Source organism: Corvus hawaiiensis, chromosome 5 (assembly GCF_020740725.1).
Source record: "Corvus hawaiiensis isolate bCorHaw1 chromosome 5, bCorHaw1.pri.cur, whole genome shotgun sequence".
NCBI lineage: Eukaryota > Metazoa > Chordata > Aves > Passeriformes > Corvidae > Corvus > Corvus hawaiiensis.
Genome location: NC_063217.1, coordinates 48770777 through 48791085, shown reverse-complemented (window position 1 = coordinate 48791085; position 20309 = coordinate 48770777). Strand labels below are relative to the sequence as shown.

The following is a 20309-nucleotide window of genomic DNA, read 5'->3' as shown; positions in this document are numbered from 1 at the left end:
CCAGCCACAATGCGAGCCAATGATTAGCTCCTTCTTCGCATTCTGGGTGTTCAAGATATTGCGTTTCATTCTTAAGCAGGGGAACAAGAAGGACTGACTGGGAAGGGCTAGGGCTCGACGGTTTACTGCTAGGCATTAAAATGCTTAAGGTGGAAGGGAAAACAAAAATCAATAGATCACTTCAGGAAAAGCACATACTTGCTGTGTATTCATACAAACACTTTTAGGGAGCCTGCAGGTATCTCCAATGCACTGATTCTTTTAGGTCAATCAAACATACAAACAAACAAAAGACCTCCAAATTAAATTTAGTTCATACTTACTGTCTAGAAGTTTCACTTGCAAAGTCTCTAATTTTAATTCTCTCCATCCTTTTCTTATTTTCATCCTTCCTAACATGCTCGATCTGCTTTATTTGCTGACAGTGGCATTTCTCATTTCTCTGTCACAAATGTCTTACCCTGACCTTCTTGACCTGACCTCTCAACCTTCACTGATCCTCCTATGACTGCTTCTCTTTGCCTCCATCTTAACTGCTTATTCTTTTGGTCCTGATCTCCCCAAAAGAGCAGTGTCACAACAGAGGCACCTTAGGGTAAGGTTCTGTGAGACAACCAATTTGATCTAGCAAGTTATTACTGTCAAAAGTAGAGGTGTTAAGTCTCCCTTTCCTTCAGCACCACACTGTGCCCTCCTTGTCTGTCCCCCCATCATTCAAGCAAAGGTAATGTAGCACAGAAGTAAATGCTTCTCTGTCAGTTTACTGATCTTAAAACAGAGACAAAAGAGGTATTGCATGGAGTGAATATTCCCTGAAATATAAGCTTCTTCTGAGCTTGCCTCAGCCATTTATGATCCCACCTGTCTGCCCAAGTTCCTCTCCTTTGTTGTTTGAACTGAATTGTTCCTAGTTAATTGAATACCCTGCTTACAGCTGCTGATCCCATTTCATCCCAGCTCTGTCCTACTTTCTTGTGCCTCTAGTTTGGCTGTGAGGCCTGTCTGACACCAAAATCTGCCACATCAAGTATTTTATAATAACTCCCTGCATAAATATCATGCGTTGTGCTTCAAGCCTCAGGCTCTTTGAGCTTTTTTGCTTTGGAAATAACTAAAATCCTCCTTAAAAACCATGCCATCTTTTTGGCTTTCACTGTTTTTACTCTGATCTTTCTGATTAATTTTTCCCTCAGCATCTACTCCTCCCTCTCTTGCACTCCCAAAGGCACCCTATTTCTTGTTATATTCTATCCAGCTTTTACTATTTGCTTGTGCAGGCTCCTGTACCACCTTATGTCAGTGATTTACGAGCATCCATTTGTATTTTTCAGCTTTCTGCTTTTCTCCAGTCACATATTTCACCCTGTGCTTTAGGCATGTCGTATTAAATGCCCTGACAGCTCCTAATTTTAAGATCCTTTTCTGGGGTAAAATTAAAGCAGTTCAATCACACTACATTCTGTGTAGTCTTAGCACAAGTCGTTTCTCTCCCCCTCTCCTTTGATAAAGGAGCTGAACTCCCTGCAGAGGCAGATGCTGGAGTTAGCACCTTGTTCAGATGGGTGGGCATATCGCAGCTCCCCGGCTTCTGCTGACAGGCTGCACGAGAGTTCTGGCACAAAGCACTGCATCACAACGTGCTGGGGTCACGTTTGCAAGTTTTTCTTCACGGTGAGACATACTAGGCACGTTCTTCAATGACATCGCAGATTCTGATGCAATTGCACAGCTCCATTAGCTGCCACACAGTACATAACATACACTGCCTCTATTTTTGCCCAGATTTCTTACTTAGTCTGTGCTATCCACACCAACACCATTATTTTACCAGAGCTCTCTTCTAGTATTTTTAACATGTAAATCTCTGTCTAGGTCGACAGTGTGATCACAGTATTTGATTACTTTAATTATCTTGATTATTGAGTCTGGATCTTATTCCCAATGCACCTGCATTGTTTTCCACAAAAAATTCAGCAACTGAGGTAATCTTTTGTTCCATACCACAGCCACATTGCCTACACCTCCATGAATGCCATGCTTTTATGTCCTGAGCTCCAAGGCCTTTTCAGAGTTTCTCCTTTCTTACTGATCGACTCCCCCAGCTCTTTTCATCACAAGGCCTGACTTTTCAGCTTTCTCTCTTCCTACAAAGCTCTCTTTTCTTACCTTGTCTTCTATGCGGAGAATGCCCTTCTTCATCAAATCAAATTATCTAATTTTCTTTCTTTTCTACAATCTACATGTCACAAAATATAGAAACAATGTATCAGAATGAGAGTAGGAGAAACAATGTGAATAGGCAAAAAGTCACTCCAGAAAGAGGGATGTTTCATCCATCTATATAAAATATATGTGCTACAAATCTTCTACCATCAACTATGTACTGCAAGTTATGCACCTTACGCTGTTAGATTTTTTATGGAACAGGATAGGCATGAAAAGCCTTTGATGGATATGGATCAAGTGCCCAAACACTGTACATAAGATTGTGAAAAGACTGCTATGAAAAGACTGTTTGTAGATGCACAAGAGAAAGCAAGCTAGCTATTGCATCTCTGATTCCCATGGAAATTTATTTAAGATGCTAATTCAGTGTAGCCACAAATAAAGAAACAAAAGAGAGAGCAAGAATGAGCTGATTTAGTGGACTTTGTTGAAAAGGCACACTTTAGACAAAGTCACCCTGGGTACAACTCCTGTGACTCCAGTCATACCCTTATGCCAAAGATGAAGCTGCCTCTTTGTCCTTAAGCCTTGTATGATGCAGGAAAATTGTTACCAGCATTGCCAACAATACCAACCCAGGCACCAGTTAAGTGTGATGGCCAAGCTGATTTAATAACCTACTTTCACCAAAAAGGTCATCATCCCCTTCTCTTTATCACCATTCCCAGCTGCACAGGCCTGCTCCTCTCACATGTGTTCCAGGAACAGTGTGAAAGCTCACAGACCAAATGTGTCTTGCTGGATATGTTTTTCAGACAGGTTAATGATCTGACTCATATCTGTGCCATGTTAAGCACCCCAAGAGCCAGTGGAGGGAAACAATAAACATATGTGGCTGAAGATGGAGAGGGAAAAAGGTGGAGACCAAAATCACTACCTTCTTTTTCGTATGCAAAATATGGCCATCATCCCCAGAAGCTACCATCTATTCTGGGGTGAAACTTAAAACCATAACCCCCAAACCCATGCCACTCTTAAACACAAGATCCCAAAAGCTGATGAGTCCCTTCCAGCTCAGCATATTCTAGATTCTGTGATTCAGCAGAACTTTGCCCACTCCCTCATTTGCGGGCTCCATGGGTGACATTTTGACTCTGCCCCTTTTATATTACCACCCATGCATCTGGCTTCTACTATTTATTGTTTGTTTCGAAAACTGTTTTTTTACCATTTTGTGGCCTCAGCCCACCCTCACTCTGCCCTTTCTTCTCAAAACAAGCTAAGCTGGATGCTATTTTGCCTGTTCTTTGTATCTCCCTTTGGGGCCAAGAAGGAACCTCAGGCTCCCTGAGGCTCAGCCTGACCAGTTCGTATCTATGTTGCTGCTGGGAGGAGACCTGCCCTGGTTCTCCAGAAGAAGCCACAGATGCTGCAGAATGGAGTGGAGTGAGAAGATTTTTGTCATGTTTTACTGGCCTGCTTTCAGTTATAAAGGAGGTTACAAGTTATTCCCAGAAAACACACTAGCTCAAGCAATGGAAGACTTCAGATAGCAACAAAAGAAGTGAAACTGTGTAGCTGAAATGTCTCATTTTTCTGTTAAAAAAGAAAACAAATGGCAGAAATGGGAAGGGGAAGAGATTGTGTGCAGATGCACCACACTAACATATGAGACTGCAGTCAGTGGGAACTTGGACTTAGTCCCAGCTCAGAGCATGTGCATTTTGAACTTTGAGCTCTTGGACCACTTCCTAATTAGAGAGCAAGTGACACTCTGTGGAACTATTTAACCCTTTGGTGGTGCCTCCTGAGGTGTAGCAAATGCCAGAAGAGACTCTGGGGATATGTCTAACCCCTGGAGGCCACACAGACTATAGGACCTATCCCTGTGCTCCAAATGGCTTAAGTGAAACAAGTGCTGTCAGCATCTCTTTTCATGGGTCTCTACACAGAAAGATCAGGCTTACAGCTACTCCTTCCTGCACTGCTGAACAACTGCTGGGATCTCCCCCTAATATGCCAGCTTTCCATCCAGAATCTGCCTGTCTTCAAGAGAGAATGATTCCTTCAGCCTCATCAGTAATGCCACACCAAGGATCAGATCAAACAGATACCCACTGCAACTTAATAGTGTAAATAACACCACACTGAACACAGAGACCTGCTTCTCTGCTTCACAGGAGTGTAAAAGCAGCAGAGTATTATCAAATTGTAACTGTAACTAAAAATACAATTACAGCATTAGGAGCTGTGTAGAAAGAAACGGGTTATACAGCTGATGTACATCAACAGCTGTCATGACTATCACTGGTGTTCTAGTTAGATGTACACTAGTGATTTCATTTTTTATATCCCTTTGTAAAGTGGCAATATTATGTCCTACCTATTTCACAGAAGTTCTGTGTGGATACATTTACAGTTCTTTGAAGCTCTCACTGAAGACATTTCAGACATACAAACTGTTATTATTTTCACTATTGACTTAAGAAATATATCCTTTGAAAGCAAATAAACAGGATAACTACTTCGGCAAGATAAGGGGGTTTTTAAAAAATTTCCTACCATCTCGAAGGTCACTCATTCCAAGCACAACACAAATACACTAATAAAAGGAGATGCACCTCCAAAAATACATGCACTGTGGGTAAAGGTTAACTTTGGCACTGTAAAGCAGAGTAAACATACAAGTTTGAAGTCCATCTATGCAAGTTTTCTCCCTAGCTTCTTTGCGTCCCATGCTCTGGTGAGAGATGGTTTACAGGCCTCAATTGCCACGGAGTTCAGACGAAGCCTTTCAAGTACAAACTACTCTTTGCACATGCCCTTCATTCCCCACTCAGTTGTGCTCTACCTTATTTGCAGACTAAAGGCTGCAGTTCCCATCTCACCTGGAAGTCTGGCAGTCAAAATTTTTGAGCCTTAAGGTTTTTCTAGATGGAACTGTGACAGCAAGGTAGCAAAAGTATCAAAGCTACCTCTAAAATAGCTATCCAATGTATGTGCTGTTAAAGTAGGAGAGAACTCAGTCAAGAAGCAAAGCCAATTAGCCTGTCTTGGGCACCATACTGCCATAACTGGCTTCTATATCCAAGCTGGCTATAAGCTACTTTAAGCCTTGCTTACTACACTACAGGCATTTCTCAGTTAAATTCTGTGAATTAATCTAGACACAACATTTGAATTTCACTGTTATTATGGGCTGATTTATGCACTTCTAGAGGGGTTTTGCAAACAGTGCTGAAACACCCCTTATCTCTGATTAGGTTTAGAGTCCAAAAAAATATTTCAGAAGGACAAATACTTTGGCTTTGGAGCACACCTACATTCAGAGTGTCAGGTATGCAGACAAAGAGAGCCAAAAAAGAGCTACAGACCCAGCAGCACACACATCCACCCTAATTTCAAATTACAAGAAGACTTGTCTCCAAGGAATGCTTTCCTATAAAACAGTATAAACATTTCCAGCAGTATCTTTGGAACTGACAAGTTCCTTATTAGGTATGTCCTTTACAATGTGGGCTTGCTCACAAGGAAAAAGAAATTGCCTCTCCAGTTTCTTGCACTTCTCTGTGGGTTGAGATGTTCTTGCTCACACAGAAGATCTCAAGGGAAGTTGCCAAAAGAACTCTTTTGTGAAGACCTTGCTGTTATACAACAAGCAGACAGCATTAATTAGAAGACTGCCTTCAAGATAGCTGTAGTTCCTGCTCCCATAAGAAACCTATTCATCATGAACTCAGCAGTAAATATTCCACTTGTTTCCTTGGCACAGAATCAAATTTCTGCATCAACAAGAGCAAAGGATGCTCAGAGACCAAGAGGGATTTGCCCATCACAGGAAAAATGCTCAGATTAGCAATGCAGTGACCTTGTTTCAAAGAAAGCACTTTAATACATGCCTTTCTGTCAAGCATATGAGAACTCCCGCTGATTTCACTGTCACATCAATGAGGTCAGCCATGGATTTATCCAGGAACTAAAAGGAATTAACTCCCTTCACACATACACACCCCCTGAATAATGGCCAGAATGGTCTGTGCCCAATGGTGCAGATGTGACTTGTCCCTCCCCTCTCCCAGTGTGGATCAGGAGTTTACCTCTCCTTGAATGAGACTACTGATGCATTTTATGCCTACTTGCTGAATAGGAGTGAGTGGGATACCAAAAAAAATGCTATACCCAACTTGCTTTTACATCCCCTTTCTACCCAGCAAGCCTAGACAAAGTGTGCCCATTACCAACCATGCAGAAACACCTAAATAATTTAAATGCTTGAAACTGCAGAGGCACAAAAAGGTCAGAATCATTCATTTTGATAAATCCAAAGAGATGGTGGTGTGTACTGTGTAAGTCTGCAAGCAAACACAACAGTCCAAGTTTTCGGTATCCTCATATAACAGGCTAGTAAGAGGAATTTTAATGAATTCCAGGTGCTCTCAAGTCAAGGTCCTCGTGATTACCTATCCCATGTAAAAACAGGGACATACTAGCTCTCAAGCAAAGCCCTATTATAAAGGTATTCTGAGCAGCAGGAGAGGGAAAGAAGACCTTAACATTAAAGATACTACAAACCTCAGCCATGCAGGAGAACTTGATTAAAATATAAAAGTCCCCTTGAATCAAGTAGCACATGGCTAAACCTGTCATGTAAAGAGAACCAAACCACCCCCATGTCTGGATTTAATTACACCATGCCATTTTACAGCAGCCTAAGAAAACTGGACTGGGGGTCAAAATAATCTTAGAATAATTCTTCAGTCAATCACACATATTAAGAACCTGGGTAAGAATGAATAACAGACAACATCAGCAGACTGAGTGTACAAAGGTTCTAATTAAAGATAAGAACAACAACAAAGAAATCTACAGACAAATGGCTCACTTCAGAGTGATAGTACCTACCACAAATTTCTATATGGTCTCCAAAATTCAAACAAACCTACAAAACTAATGCATACTGAAAGGATGGAGTTCTGTTCAATATGTGCTCACTGATTTGAAAAGAAAGGGAATTCATGGAATGATGAAATTCTTCAGAAATATATCTTTTCTTAGGAGTTCTACACATATTTAAAACAAATTCTCCATAAGAAAGTATTTGTATGAGACTGTATGTTTATATAGCAACTATAAATTATAAGGAGAAATCTATATAAGAACATACTTGTAATTAGTATGAAAGTATAAAGGATATAACATTTAATTATTTTTTCAGTGTGAGTATAAAATCAATGAAATTTTTTTTAACAAAATATTTCTAGATATGTTTCTTGCAAATGTTAACTGGGGAGAAGGAACTTAAAGTCTTTTGAAATATTACCTAGCCAGCAAAGAAACTTGGAGATACTGTATATTCTAAAAATGTATATGCAAAAGCAATGCCAATGCTATCTAAATTAGTAAGGGTTTCCTGAAGATATGTAGCATGAAACAAAATTACAATCACTATAACCTGCATCCAGCATCACTATGGTATTTTTATAGTAATGGGAAATCAGTTCCATGTCTGGGGTTTTTTTTCCTATTTAAGAGATTGTTTTATGAAAAAAGCGCCACTTCTTCCAGCATTCATTCGTCTTATCGCTCTAAAAGTACTGACTATTCTGCCTCATTCCTTGAGCAAGGATCCCCTGATTCGTTAAAACAGCCAGAGCTGCCTGACTGCAACACAATGCTCCACCAGGGCCTTTGTGTTGACCCAGACTACAGCATGGATTAAATTATAGCTCACACACACATTTGCATGCAAGGAACAAAATCTGTGTGAGGTAATACTGTGTAGTACCCAGGGTCTGGATGAACAGCAGGCCTTGAAAGTTTGTGTGCATTCAACTTGTGCTTTTCTGCGTGCTTGTCAAGGTCAGCAGTGTGGCACGTTTAAAGGAAGCTTCTTGCACTGAAAGGATTGTTGTTTGCTCTTGGCTGCTTTCTGACTCAAGCTCAAGCTGAGAGAGACCTCACAGAAGGAGGTAATGATTATTGCAATGGAAAATTGCAAAATTCAGCAATTGCTCATATTAATGCAGTTATTTTAAAGCTGTATTTCTTGGTCATTTTAAGGACAGGTGAAAGACAGCAAAAATCACAAGTCAGCCAGAAAGGAATCTATCTTGAATCCATCCCACTGGCATCCATAGATATGATGATGCCTAAAACCAAACACATGTGAACCCCTTGATATTCTTGAGGACTCAAGAACATTAGTGTCCACAACACAGAATAACGGGTCATATGCATTCTGAAAAGGAAATATTCTGCAGGTTCAAAAATCTGTTTAACTTGTGAATGAGGGAAAAAGTTAAACTTTCTCAGTAGCATTTCAAAAAATGAAACTGAAGATAGTCCAGTCTTTTTTCCTTTCACTTCCTTCCTCACCCACGGTAATTTCAGACTCTACAGCAAGTTCCAATATCACTTTTTGGAAGAGGAAGAACCCACAGAGGTATTTTATACCATCCTCAACAGAAAAAAATTACCATTCAGGGTTTTTTTCTAAGAAATCTTGTTACAGCCATACTTAGGAACCTCCTTGCTACACAGAGGTACTGAATGCCATGATACTTGCCCAAAGCAGAATTTTGTTGTCAATTGTGCATTTTTAGTGCATTTTAATACTATAATCTATAAGCATGGTAATTTTATATTCCTCCATTAAGTGACCCTATTTCAGCTGTTAATAGATTAACAGCCTTTAGTGGTTAGTATGAAATTTTTCATACTAGATGTTTGCCTCATTAAAAAAAATCTGCCAAAATAATTGAGTAATTTCTGAGAACAAGATTAAGAAAAATCAGATTGCTTTGCATGACAAAAAATCAGGTGTCTTTATTTGAGAACTATGAAAATCCTCAGCTTTTCAGAAGGAGCCTGAATACTAAACAATAGGGAAAGGCTTTAATCCAGACAATGACTTTTTTAACATCACATGAATATGTACATTAACTTCACTATGACCCAATGCATACTCACTTGGGAGATGAATTTTTTTGTGATACAGGCAGCTTGCTTTCTGTCCTTTCCTAGCATTTGTGTAGCACCCCTTAAATACAAGCCTTGCAGCAGAGGAAGATATTAAACCAGACACACCCAATCCAGTTCAATGAAAGATAATAGATTAAGTTCACAAGGCACTGAAGGAAACCCTGGTATGAGGATAAGTATTCTCATGGGCAGCTCTCTCAGAAGACATACTGTCTTACAAATCTCCCCACTATGAAATAATGCTGGTTTTATTGCATACTGTACTATTTCCTCACTGTCAGGGTTGTTCCTTCCTAATTACAACTATGTTAGCCAGCTCAAGACCTCCCTGTGGTCAAGAAGCATGCTTCGCAGGTGAGGAATAGTGGAAGGTCTTGGTCCAGATAGAGCCAGTGAAATCTATTCAGTGAATAATGCCAAGTGAACAGAACAAAGAGACTGCCCTGTCACTGTATTTCTCCAAGTTGGCTCTTAGTGCGATCATACTTTGGCTATAGCACATAAAATGGCCAACAATTGTTAGCAGCAACAATTAAGCCATTCATTGTGCCTTTTGGAGAATGATAGATGGAGTTTCTTGTACCATCCTCACCCCAGCTGCACTCTTTGTCAATTCCTCCTTCATGGAAGTTGTGCGATTTGAGCATCTGTTCTGAATCGGTAGATAAACAAACTACTATGGACTATGGTATGTACACAGAGCCACTGACAAATAGTCCTGTGCAGAGACAGCAGCCCACTGACCTAGAGAATTGCACTGCCAGTGTGATAGGCAGCCCTATACCTACTTTTAATCCCCATACCTGATTAAAGCAATCAGCTGAAGGGATCTCTTTATAAAGGCACTCTATTAACACCTTTATTTAGACAGTTCACCAGAAGCACAGATAACATTGTGATGTTGTACCACTTGTTGCTCTGACAACACTCAACTTTCCTTAGTGACAAAGAGAGGGGGAGAATATTTACAGGAAAATGCTTTCCAGATGATAGGGCCAGAGTAGTGTGGGGTCTCTGCTGCTGAAGGATCTAAACTTTTTTTTCCCAGCTCCATAAATCATAACATCAGCTCTGATTTCTCCTAGGGTTAGCTGGCTAAGGATCAAGGAGCATCAAAAAGAGCTTTCTTCCTTCTGCTCTCCATAGCACTTGCAAATCAGATGTGTCTATCTGCCCTCACATCTTCCAAGAATAAAGCAAAGAAAAACCTTTCAGAAAACATTTTAAAGACAGAACCATTTTTAAAAAGCATTAGTGTAAACCAATGGTGAGGCCTTTTGTTGCCCCAAAAGGACAAACTCATACTTCCCAAGAAACAGAAGTCTTTTACATGGTCCTCCCCTACCTATACTCTCTGATGCTGAACAAGCAATAAATATTTATGGAAAAGAAGGAATTAACTGCAATTATTATTTCAGGGCATGAACAATCAAGGTCAGAACCAAAGCAAACCATCACTTGTCTCCTGATAATTACAGTGAAAATAATGACTTATTTTGTCATCAGTAGTTATTGATTCCTACAAGACCTTTGATGTCATAGCATGTTATTCATTATAACCATTATACAATGGCATCTATGTTACAAGCTTCCCTATGTTAACTCTCAATATGTTCTTAAAAACAAAAGCTGAACAAATTCTCCATTTCTCCTTTTATAGCATACAATCTTAATTTTATAGAGAAAAAGAGTACTTTGGCCATTCCACCTAGGAGGGACACTGATGGTTGGAAGCCCATTTGGGGGTAAAATTTTGCTATGGGAATATGCAGTATGAGTTGCATTCACTTTTAGGATGGCTATGTCTTGGCCCAAGGTTAGTAAGCATATTGTCCTGGGAACTCCAAACATACTACAACAAGTTGGGCATTAGTTACCTAATTCTTGAATCAATTTTCAGCCTCATTGCATTACTTTTACACCGCAATTACTACTGACTAATTTAAAATCTGAGGGCCACACATACTGTAACAAAGCTATGGCAACCTATGGATTTCAGGTGTGTCAGTAGGGCAATGCTCAGAATGTCAAGGGAGTTGTTGTCAACCTCCTCTTTCAAAAACCTAGCTATGGCATCCAGCAGGATCTACTTCTCTGCGTTCTGCCAAAACCACTTATTTCAGTGAACCTATTTCCGAAGAAGAACGGAAGCTGGTTCATTACAAGGAATTCAACAGAGGAAGCTCCATATCAGTCTGCAAACTCTGTAATTTCTTAGAAAGGGCCCTTGCGTGAGTGAATTTCCACTGAATTGAAGAGTGGAGGGGGAACAGAATAGAAAAGGTCTTTAACGTTTTTTTGATTGCTCCCCTAAATCGGTAAAGGAGACTCAAAAGTACTGAAGCCTTTAAATTAAGACAATCCATGTTTCTAAAAGACAAACAAGCTTTAGTGATTTGGTTATTTCTGATTTACTTTCTTTAAAATTAGGCCATTACTTTTAGGAATGCTTTGAAATAAATGAATGATAGGACAGGATTTCAGAATGCTCTTAACAGTAATCCATACCATTCCTGAGGATAAACTGTTTTGTCTTTGACCTTCTAGCTTATCCCCTTGGGAATCACATTATTGTCTCATAAGAAAAGAGGCACCCATCTTAATATTCCTGACCTAATGAGTTCTGCAAAATCCTTTCAAAGTACTAGCTAACCAGATTGATAAACTATTCTTTTATCCTTCCGGATCAAGCTGAATTTATGATTAATTGCATGCTTGCAAATAATCTTTCAGACTTTTATTCATCATTCCCTGTATGAAAAAAAGTGTCAGTTGAGGAGTACAACAGCCCTTCATGTTTGTTAGCTTGCATTTGCATAAATCCTTTCAACTGCTTTATGGAAGGGACAACAGTGACACTGTCAGAATAAATTTAAATTTAGTTTTTAATATGTCACTGAAGTGATACAAGTTGCAGTGTCAATGCAAAAAGAGATACCACAAAGTAGAGTTTCAAAGTGAAATCTAAAAATCCTGGGAAATTCAAGGTACAATATCTTTTCAACTGTGATCTGGCCCTCTGGGATCCTTCAGATTTTTTATTCCTGCATATACAACTAGGTTTATCACCTCAAAATAAATATGGCACTTAGAAATCATAGCAGTTTGTGCAATATACATTTCCAGAAAGAATAACTATGCCATTTGGCTCAGATGTGTTGGTTACCTTGCCCAGTTAAGTTATAGCTTGTATTCATACACTACAGCCTTGCCTTGTGGAAGATGAGCTGACAAGTGTACAAACTGAACACATGAAATACCTTCAGCATGGAATAGTGTGTTATAATGGGGCTTTGTGAACTAGAGAGTTGTCCTGACTGATTTCAGATGGCAGTTTAGTCCTGGTTTATGAGTATAAAACCTACTGTGTACCTTACACCATATCATTCAAGCAAAAGATAGCAGAAAAGGTGATGTTAACAGATGTGACTGCTCCTGAAATCTACTTGTAAGATGGATAAGGAGCAGAGTGATGGGAAAATTTTGTCTTATAGCAAATGCAGATGAAAGACTCTCATCTGTGAGACTCTCATCTCACCCATATTGTGATCCCCACTGTCCACCTCAAATCATAGTACATTGTCCATGAGTCAATTAGTGTGATGGTCATGTGGCATGCTGCTGCTCTTTCATGTAAATAATCAACACTGAAGTTTAGATTCTGTAAATAATCAAAAGTAAACATACTTCATTAAACTTAATAATGAATATTACTACCTTAATGAAGTTTATCATGAACGTTATTAACTTAGTAATTGGCAATAGTGTCTTAACAATTTTAAGGGAAATCTTCGTTGGTGGTCCAGAACTATTTTGTAATTGTAGTCATGTTTTGGTCAGTTGAGTTAATTTCAATTAATATACTTCACTAACTTTATTCCTAAACACTAACAGCCTAAGGGAGATACTTCAAGTGAATCAGTAAGACAGCTTTAAAATAAGGTCACAGTAAGTGTATGTCATTCCCTAATTTTAATTATGTGCAATTATAAGCCCATGTCTAAGCAAAGTCTGGTATCCTGAAGACCAATTCAGATAACACAGTACTGACATCTGTGTTCTGAATTCAGATAAAGAGCCAAACAAGAAAGGTAGTAAGTGTGTGCAAAGAAGGTTTTCATTTATTTGTAATAGAGCTTGTAAGCAGTCTGGGGACAAGGATTACCTTCTGTTTCTATACAATATCTAGCACAGTGACCAAAAAAAGGTATTCCTAGGTGCTACAGAAATAGTGAAGAGTAATAATAATATAAATGCAGAATAAAATGATAATGCCATTGGGGCAAGTCAGAATTTTATATGAGGTATACTGATGGATATTTAATGAACTGCACTGAATCAATCTGACACTGCATGGTTCTTAGGAAGCAACTAACTCCTGTATAATCTGATTTAAAAGAAATTATCGCTGCTACAGTTATTTTTCTCAGATTTTTTTCTTCAAGCAAAGCCCACAGAAAACAGAAGCATCCCTATTTATTTTTTTCTTTAACATTATCAGATGATTAAATAGATTGGGCCTACATGTGGTTTGCCATTTGAAAATCAAAATCCAAAACTCAGCCTAGGTATCTGAGCTGTGTTAAGTTACATTAATTGATGCCTCAGTTACCTTTTTATTCCTCAACTGGATGAGCTTAATGTTGTTCTTCCAAACAGATTTTTACATCTTAGTAATTCTCAAATAACAGAAATTTTTGTGGAAAAGCAGATAAAAATTTGAAGACAAGGGAAAGGAGAAAGGAAGGGAAGAAGGAAGGATTAATTACTGTAAGATCTTTATGGGAATTTGTTCTTACCTAGTTCATTTGCCTCAGAATTCTTCTCGTAGGGAATTAGGAGAAAGGAGGAGTGATCATAGAATACTAACTGGAAAGAAAAGACCAACATGGATACTTAGCCTTTCCTATGACTACAGCAGAGAGAAGGGGATCATGAGATGCAGTGTTCCCAGTTTTAAAGGGCTGAGAGGGTGGGAAACACTTCAACTATGAGTAGAAGTGAAGAACACTAAAATAAAATTACAAAAAGCTGCTTGCTTGTAGTAAGAGAAAAAACTTGGGAGTGACACAAAACTCCTATCTTGAAAGGAAAAGAAAAAAGGTAAGAAATACTAGAAAAGACTGTTTTCCTTTTCAGCATCTTGGTAAGGCATCTTGGTAAGTAACAATGGATTTGGCATTATTAAATCTAAATATTTAAAGCTTTGCAGGGGTTATCCGTGTTGGCAGTTCACTCTGTGCTTTGCAGAGACAATATTGAGAATTCTCTTGAATTGTGGCCAGTTGCAAACTGGCTGGACAAGATTGGTCTGGTGCAGTCACTGGTGTTGTACCCCTTCCTACTCTCCAAGAGAGGTCAACCACAAGGTGAACAGGTTTGTTCCCTGATCAGCCATGCACGCTGCCTGGCTTTCCTACAGGCCAAGGTAAAGCATCAGGCAGTTTCACACCTCCCAGAAATATTTATGCAGCAGGGCTGAAACCAATGAGGCAGCCTATCAGTGTCACTGATCTGTTACCAGGGGTAAAGGTATCTGAGAATCTGACACACCAGCAAGCACGGGAATGCTCACACCTCAGTGCTTTCAGAGAAAGTTACAAAGCATCGATGCATGTAATAGCAAATGAGATCTCAGCTCAGGGCTGCAGCACCAAGAACTGCAGGGCATTGTTTAGTATTCAGTGAGCATATGCCTAAAAAGTCAGTGCACATGCTATCAGAATTTCAGCATCCTGTGCACATCAATGAACTTCACTTAAGCTTCATCAGGATCCATTTACATTCCGGATAAGAGATTTGGGAGGAAAACTGGTATATGATGTAAAGAGCAAAATTAAAGGCCAAAATCTGCTTTTCTGGATATCTGTCAGGAAGATGCCTGAGCAGATTTTAAATAAAACATCTCTGAAATTTTCCATCCATGTCCCAAATCTTCCCAGAAAAACTTCCGAAATTATTCAGGACACAGAATAATTTCTCTCTATTTTAGAGACTTAGGCAGGGGCTTTCAATATATAATCCAAACAAGCAGTGGATTAACTGTCTTCAGCTGAAAGCCTGCCAGACAACTACTCTTCCCACGCACATGACATTTGATGTCTGCCATTTTAATATTTTGACATTTTTGTGAGAGACATTGTCCTGAAAGGTCACCACTTGTCTCAGCAGCTGGCTGGCTGCCACTCAGGCTTGGGAAGCTTAGCTCCACAGCTGTCATCAAAAAGGACCATTTTCACAGCTAAGTTTCAGGGAAGCTATGAATTTATGTCTATGAGGGGAAAAAGAAGACAAGAGGAAGGAAAGGGAAGCTTGAAAATCAGCTTTTACTTGCTATAGTGAAGACTGGCATTTATACGTATACATCTGTAAGATGAGGCTGAAGTATTTCAAAAGCAGCTTATAAACACAACAGAGTCAACAACTACCTGTGTTATAGCAGCATTATCAAGGCAGTTATACCATGGATATGTTTAGTCCTCTATTGCAGCAAACAACACACATATTCTCTCCCTAGTCACTTAATGGCAGTCACCTGTTAACAGTGAAAATAACATTTTAATGTGACTCACGAAAAGCTGACAGTACCAATGGTCCCCAAGAAATAACAAAACCTGTGAATAAAGCAAGAAACATGATACAGCAACAGAAACAAACTAGCTACAGTCTGCATTTCCTGTGCAATTATCTGACATTTATACTTGGTACTGATCACAGGCTGTTTTCAGGAAGCAGATTTCATTCACAGCACAGTAAGAATTCACTAGCAATAAACTCACTAGGACAATGGCAATACAGAAGCTTTGAATTAGAAAGGAGAATAAAAAACAATGTACTGCTTCTTCAGTGCTATGAGACCAAAAATACACTGACAAGTGTAAATTTTCTTCCTTACAGTATCACCACAACACTGAGAAACCTTCAGCTCCACTGCTTCCCAACCACCTTACTATCCTGTCTTGATGCCACTGTAGCAGATAAAGATCATTTCATGTACAGACAGAGTGAGATGGGTGAAAAACATGCATTGCTCACCGTGCTATGTTCATTGTTCTTATCAGGTCAGATGCAGACTTACTGGTGCCCCTTATGATGACTATTTGTTTGCGCTTCTGATAATAAGGTATTGTCGAGTTTCTTAATGAGAAGTCCGGGTCTGCATTTATGGATTTTTAAAGAAAAGATTCCAGGTGAAAAATACCATGGAAAATTTTTCTTCTATGTGCTCACAAACTATATATTACTGCTGAAGTATCTTTCTTGCTGTATATCTAAGACTATCTAATCTAAGCAGAAAAACATCTCTCTATAAGTACCTCTTGCATTTGCTGGACTTCTCCCCTCACAAACAATATGGCAAACAGACATCCCCAAAATCAACAAACACAACTGCAAACTATTTGTTCTGGAAAGCTTTAATGCATCCCTTTTCCTCAGCAGCTCTTCCACTGAAAGCCAGAACAATACTGCAGAGAAGCTTTCCCTGTCAGGATGTTTTCAGCTTTCATCTCTCTGCTTTTTCAAGCAGAAGACCAAGGTAGAAACCTTAATTAGCAATCTGAAAGCACCACACAGGCAAGGAATACTTACATTTGCAACTGTATTTGTGATATTTGCGCACTGATCCAGCGACTGGTGATTACAAAGAAGAGCAAGAGCTTTTTAGGCTCCCTTTCAAGTCTTGCAGCAGTGAAATGAAGGCTGCTATCTGAAAGCTACTCATTTTCTATATGCTGTGCTCTACTTGCTTCCCATGTGCGTACAACACAGCTGCCAGATTTAATAACCATGTCAGCCTGCTTTTCCCAGAAAGCAGCAGAGAGATGACAGGATGAAGATGAAGTAGCCAGTGCGTTAATCTCTAGTTATGGCTGCACTAAGCCTTGAATGAATGTCAGAGTTTAATGCCCTTGAAAAAAAAAATAAAACAAATCAACACTATTTGTGAAAATGAAAAGTGCAAAAGGATTTCAGAAATGTTAATCCATACCTGCCTCAGTGACATGAAAGTATATTAAAGACATTTTGCCTTTGTTTTTCTCTCAGTTAAGAAATCCTAGGACTTGAGTTAATTTTTTTTCCTTTCAGAATAACATTTTTCCTAGCAGTGTATGCTTGTACCCCAAAAGAAAAAAACCATTAACTGACAAATTAGTTGAGCTTCCCTCCTCTCCAGTTCCTCTCTGGAAAAAAGTATTTCCATACCTGTTTGTCTTTGCTGACTTCTTTCAGGCAAAAAAAAAGTTAATAAAAAGGGGGGAAATTCTCTTTTACCGTTTAAATTCTCCCACGCACAGTGGTTCCTAGAGCACTGGACTTTAGTATCTGCTGTGTTCAGTTCATTGCCAAGGTGGAGCATCGCCGTACCTCCAGCTATAAAACCAGTTCCACGCAAGGGAAGGGTGGCCAGACTTTACATGACAAGAGAAGGTGCCACTTGTGCAGTCAAAATAACAAACTGAAAATAAACCCAGAAACGTTCAGCTGAATCTGCAACAGTGCAGGGATGCCGCAGAGGTCATATGACATCTGTGCGCGTCTTTTTCTCTCTCTCATTTATATTCCCTTCACTTCCCTTGGAGGCACCTGTCTCAGCGGGGAGTGGTTTCTGTGGAAACTACGGACAGTTGGTTTTCCCCTTGGAGAAACTGTTACTATGGTAACCTTACATAATGTATATGGCCTAGATTCTTTTTAAAAATATCTAACCCTGAAATTCTCATTATAAAATTAGAGCTGATTTGTCTGGGGGGCAGGAAATATAGTTATTTAAAAATTGCATTAGAAATGTAGGTTAAAAAAAATCCAAAATGGTGTTACAAATTAAATGAGACTGTAGGGGGCATGTCATTGCATCAGTCACAAAGACAAAATAATTTCTAAATGCCAGTAAACAAGGTCTATTATTTAGCACTTGTGGGAAGCAAGGAGGAAGGGAAGCACAGACTTGACATCATGGCTCACTGCAGCAATCAATACTGCATCTTGCAGAGTCGAAATTTTCTCTGTATGTTTATTCTTCCAGCAACCAGGACTTCATTTAATGATGTAAGCCCAAATACTGCCTACATCTACCCCATTCAAAACTGAAATATCAGCTTCAAAGTCACTTACCCTACACTATGATATCATGCTACATCAAAACTCGAGGAAGTGCCTGAAAGGTGCTGTGTGAGTCAGTGAGGCAGTAGAGCAGAAGCAGAGAAGGCACACTGCTGTTTATATGACTTTCCTCTCAGCTCAGAGACAAACCTGCACACAGCCCTGGTGGGGAGGGTAGGGCAGGTCTGTCAGATTGCATCAGGGACAGGGGGATGTTAGGGCCCCAGCAACGGGGCTGGGCAGGGAGAGCCTTCTAAGTCAGCAGCTGAAGACCTGCTTGGTTGGGAATGACAAGAAGTAGTAGTCACATCACAGATGTTTTGTGACCCCGGTGAAACAGGTCTCTGTTCCCTGCCCTATCTGCAGCCACCCTTGTAGATAACCCTTATACTGGTAATACAAATCAAAAGTCAAATGGTTAAGAAGGCAAAGCTACCTGTTCAACTCCACACAAAATTGGTGATTTCAGTTTGAACAATACTGCTGGGGAAACTTTGCTAAAATCCAACCTCTGAAATATCTGTATTGTGATTCAGTGGACTGGTATCTCTCCTGACCTGACAACCTAGTAACTGTTATTAGAGTGAACTACATTAATATAGACGGGAGACTGATTTTTCTTCTCCTATTCAGAAGATGAAAAAGAGAGAGCACCCAGCCTACAGAACATATCCCCAAAACTTAAGCAAGGTCCTCCTACATTCTGCAGTGCAAAGGGGCTCTCCAGGTGAGACAAAGCAGGCATGAAGCATTGCTTCAAAGCCCACAGCATTTATCTTTCTTTCTTGTGTAGTGAAGACATTTTTACAAAAGAGACTCATGCTGCCTGAAGGTGAAGGGTTGTTTGGGATGTGGCTTCTCCAAGTAGATATTCAAGACCAGGGCTACACAAAAAACTTGCTGGTGCCACAAGTAATCAGACATACTCTAATACAAAATCCCTCAAAGAGGTTTCACTGTAGTGGGCAAAAATCCCTGGACTTTTAAATTAAAGAAGAAAACTGCTCCATAAATTGCGCTGAATACCCAAACTGACCTATACAGGAGCTTTACTCTGAAAATCACACAGAGCAGTATTTTATCAGAGGCTGTGCACAAAAACACACCTTTTTGTCCATGAAACTCAAGAGTTGTATGAAGATGTGAGAGCATTAAACATTCTCTTTCTTTTACACAGAAAAACGAAGGAGATTTGATGCATGGTGTTAACTTCAATTGGGTTTAAGGAAGTTCAGCATCAGCAGGATACAGTCTAAAATTTACATGACTGAAAAATTTATGATTTATCAAGTATCACATTCCTAGACAAACATTACACAGGAGTCAGTCCTCTCTGGCATTTGACTTTTAAACCCCAGGGCTCTCACATTCTATCCCCAGGACATACAACCACAAAGCATTATAATCAATCTTCTCCTTTTTAAAATTAAAAAACAAATTGGAAAAAAAAAATCTACATCCATTTCTGAATTAGTCTTATACACAAAATTAAAGAATAATTAGACAATGACCAGTGAAACATATATTTAATAGCCCTAGGAAAGACAATATATTCAAAAGCAAAAGCAATAAAACAAAAAGATTCCTTAAGCAGATTATAAAGAGCTAAGCTGTCACACGAACTCATGTAGTTCTGACATTTTGCTATGTAAAACCTTGAACTTCAAAGAGTACATTGAACAAAGACAGCAACAGGGACAAATTGAGAAATTAATATTATAACAAGGTAAAGGAATGAACCTAATAGCTTATTTTTTTAAAAGCAGCAAACATCTGACATAGAATGAGAAGGCCTCAACTACTTTTCATAGCTGTGCCAAGTCTCTCAACAGAGAAAAGCATAGCGCAGCAAAAGCCAACATGGTTACATGACTTCTGGACTGAGCTAAGTAACATCTAGCCAGCTCAGTACAGAAGCAGCATGAACTCGGATCCCTCTCCTTTAACTACGTAGATGGTCTGGGTGTATCCAACTCATGGACACTTATGGCTTCCTCAGGCAAAGGACAGGGTGTTTGGGCACACAGCTCAGGAGTGGACATTTCACTAGTGCCAGTGTA

The 20309-nt window shown here is 39.4% G+C and overlaps 1 protein-coding gene across 6 annotated transcripts in view; it reads right to left on the bottom strand.

Moving 5' to 3' along the window:
- TRIM2 (tripartite motif containing 2) overlaps positions 1-17677 on the bottom strand; it is a 95191-nt gene extending 77514 nt beyond the window's left edge. For 2 of the 6 annotated variants that reach the window (XM_048303441.1, XM_048303445.1), the window contains exon 1: positions 16738-16993. The gene's annotated coding sequence lies outside the window, so the exon portion shown is untranslated. The other 4 variants (XM_048303436.1, XM_048303443.1, XM_048303439.1 and 1 more) reach the window with 4 other exon arrangements.
- Positions 17678-20309: the final 2632 nt, after the last annotated feature.